Source organism: Manacus vitellinus, unplaced genomic scaffold (assembly GCF_001715985.3).
Source record: "Manacus vitellinus isolate BGI_N305 unplaced genomic scaffold, ASM171598v3 scaffold_24_pilon, whole genome shotgun sequence".
Lineage (NCBI taxonomy): Eukaryota > Metazoa > Chordata > Aves > Passeriformes > Pipridae > Manacus > Manacus vitellinus.
In genome coordinates this window covers 5,365,861-5,369,211 of record NW_021939798.1, presented here as the reverse complement: position 1 = coordinate 5,369,211, position 3,351 = coordinate 5,365,861, and positions in this window count along the sequence as shown.

Sequence of the window (3,351 nt, the reverse complement as noted above, 5' to 3'; positions counted from 1 at the left end):
TCCTTCCCCCTTTGTCTCGGGTGGGCTGGAGCTGACAGCTTGTCCCCACAGACAGCCCTGAGCGCCTTCTTCCAGGAGACCAACATTCCCAGCAGCCACCACCCCCCTCAGATGGTAAGTGGGACCCCGGCCCCCCTCCTCACCCCTGCACCGCTCCATCCCCTCCCAAACTCCCTCCGTCCCCAAAAAACACCTTTAAACCTTCCCCCGAGACCAACCAGCCCCCCCGGCCCCCCCACACCTACGAGCACCACGTGGCTCAGGACCCCCCAGACCAGCAGCCCCCGTCTCGGGGCGGCCCCCGAGGGTCGCGCAGCCCCCCGGCCCGCGGAGCTGTCAGCTCCCCTGCCAGCCATATTGCTCTGCGCCCGCAGGAACACGCAGCCGGAGAATGTAAACACGAGCTAAAATGTCTGCCAGGAAATAGTTTGTCTCCGCGAGCATCGCGCTGGAAGTTCGGCTCCCCCAGCCCGGGGGGGGCCACGTCTGTCCCCCCCTCCGCCTCCTCCTTCCCCCCAAACACCACTTGACCTTGGCCGAGGGCACATCCCCCTTGGCCGAAGGGAGGAAGTTATTCCCCTCCGGGTGTTTTGTGTTGTGTTTCTTGGGGTTTTTGAATTTATTTTTTTTTTTTCTCCCCCGGTGAGGGAACTGAAAGGGCCGTGCGCGGGGGAAGGGGTGGATGTGGGTTAAGCCGAATTTTCCTCCTTTTCTCACGCTGCCAGGGAATCTCCAGCCGGCCAGGCACTGCCGGCAGCGAGAGCTCCCTGCCCCTCAGAGAAAGTCATTTTGCCGGCCGGCTCCCACTGAAACCCCCTTTTATTTTAATTCCCCCTCCCCCTTGCACGTTTTATTTGCCACCTCTGGGCGTTTGCAAAGGGGTCGTTTCATGGAAAACCTCGGTTCCCGGTGGGAAGGGGGACGGGAAAGCTGCCGGCAGATCCAAGGCCTCGCTGTGTTTTCACACCAAAAGCCTGGTGGGGCGATTCCTGGGCGGCTGCCGGAAGCAGAATGCAAAGCAGCGCTGATGAAACCCATCCCAGCCCTTTCCCTGAGCTCCCCAGGGCCGAGTGAGACCCACCACCCACCCCAAACATGACACCCCCACCCAGCCCAGCACGCAGAGTCCAGAGCTGGTCAGCTCTCCCCCACCCCAGCTGTGTGTTTTCCTAACACCGTGTGCCCCACGTGGTGTAAAAATACCTTTCACCTTCTCCCCAGATACTCCCACTTTTAGGATTTTTTTTTTTCTTTTTTTACTGTTTGCCCCCTTCCCAGCACCCTGATTCCTGCAGTCTGAAACGCCCCACACGGCTCAGGGCAGGGGTGAGATGAGGAGCTTTGTGCTTGCGGTTTCTATTTCTTTTTCAAGCGTCAGGGAACAAAGCTGTGAGAGCAGCAGCCACAGTTCAGAGTGGGGCAGCTCGTCACTGTCACCCCTGTGGAGGGGGGGGAACTTCCCAAACCCCTCCAAACCCCTGCAGATTCCGGGCTGTGGCACTGGGATTCCCCAGAGCTGTTTGGGGTGTCATTGTGGCTGCTTGTGGTGGGATCGACCCTCAGAGCTCCTCCACAAGTGTTGGGGAAAGAAAGCAATAATTACATGACAATTCTTTTTTTTTTTAATTAATGTTTTAAATTAATCTGGCAAACACCACCCCAGAAGCTCAGAGCTGTGTCCCCCCTCCAGCATCACATCCAACCTCAGTCCAGGGCTGGCAGTTGGGTTGTGTGTGTATGGCTCTGGTGGTGGTTGGGTTTTTTTCAAAACAGAGTAAATTACATTTTTTTTGTGTGTCTTTTTTTTTTTTTTTGCAACAGGTATCTTTTCAGATGCTGCCAAACGTATAGGTTATTTAAAAAAAAAAAAAAAAAAAAGCTGGATCAGCACCACTTCAAGCTGAGCTCTGAAATGAGTTCTGTGGAAGAACATCCCTGGTTCACCACAAACCTGTTCAGTGCCAGCCTGGCCATGATTGCATTTTTGGGGTGCCCCAGCTCTGCAGGTTGATGGGAGCTCATCCATCCCACAGCCAGCACAGAGCACCCCAACTTCAAATAGACTGGCAACCAGGGTTTGGCCATTGCTCCTCTGATCCCTGCATCCCTAAGGGTGGCCGGGATGGGGATGAGGGCGAACCTATAACAGGGATTTAGATGTTGGCCTGTGCTGGGGAGCATCAGGGGGCTGCTGAGCACCAGCCAGGGGCAAATCCCAGGAAAGGGGAGATGCAGGAGCTATTCACCATCAGAAACTCCCCTCAATCCCCCTTGCTAAAGGCAGCAGATGCTGCCCAAGCCCCTTAACTCTGCTCAAAGTCCCCACAAGCATCTGACAGGAGCTGTGGCTCCCTGAGGGCCACAGGGATTTGGAATGGGTTTAACCCAGAGGGGTGAAGCCCCCACTATGCATGCACCACCCCCATGTCCAAGCATCCTCTGGCAGTGCATCCCCCTGCCCACATGTGCCCTCCTTGCCCATACCCCCTCCCTGTGTGTGCAGCCTCATGGGAGTTTGCACACACACCCACATTCCCCTTTTATCACCCCCAGTACTCAATTTAACAAGTGCTTTGCTGAACTGGGGGTTCCCTGTGCCAGCCCCTGAGCCCCAGTGCTAGGCTGGGTCCCACCTGATGGATTTTCCTCAGCTGGGGAGATTGGCTGGACAAAGGCCCAAATCCATCACTGTCCAGGTGCTAAATTTAGCTGGATACGCAGAAGGCAGGGGCTGTACCAGGAACTGGGGGGGCCTTGAGGGGCACTGCCTGCCTTTTGCTCTCCCTGCCAAAGCAGGGTGCAAAGGGGAAGAAGGGTCAAGGAACTGGGTGAAAGAGGGTCCTGCAGGGCCAGGGGAGATCCCAACACCCTCCCCACCCATCACACTGCATCCTTTTGCATCAGCCCTGTCCCTGCTGCTCCCCAAACCTGCCTCATCCCTGGGCTTTGAGCATCCTGGATGGTCCAAAATGTCCTTCCCAGATTCACTGGAGACACTCCCCAGGCAGCTTTGTGGGAGCCACGCAGACCCTCAAGGGCCAGATCCCCCAGTCCTGGGCTCTGAGCATCCCTGGGATCTGGGGGGTGCCAGGCATGGGATACAGGCAGGATCCCTAGTGGTGGTGAAACACGGGTGAAAGGCGATGGCTCTGGCTACTGTGGGTGGGCTGGGACCCCCCTCCCCCCCCAAAAAAGCCTCTCTGACTGACCTGACACCCCCCTTTCTCCCATGCCCCGCAGATGTGCACCCCCAGCAACACGCCGGCCACGCCGCCCAACTTCCCGGACGCGCTGGCCATGTTCTCCAAGCTGCGGACCTCGGAGAGCCTCCAGAGCAGCAACAGCCCCATC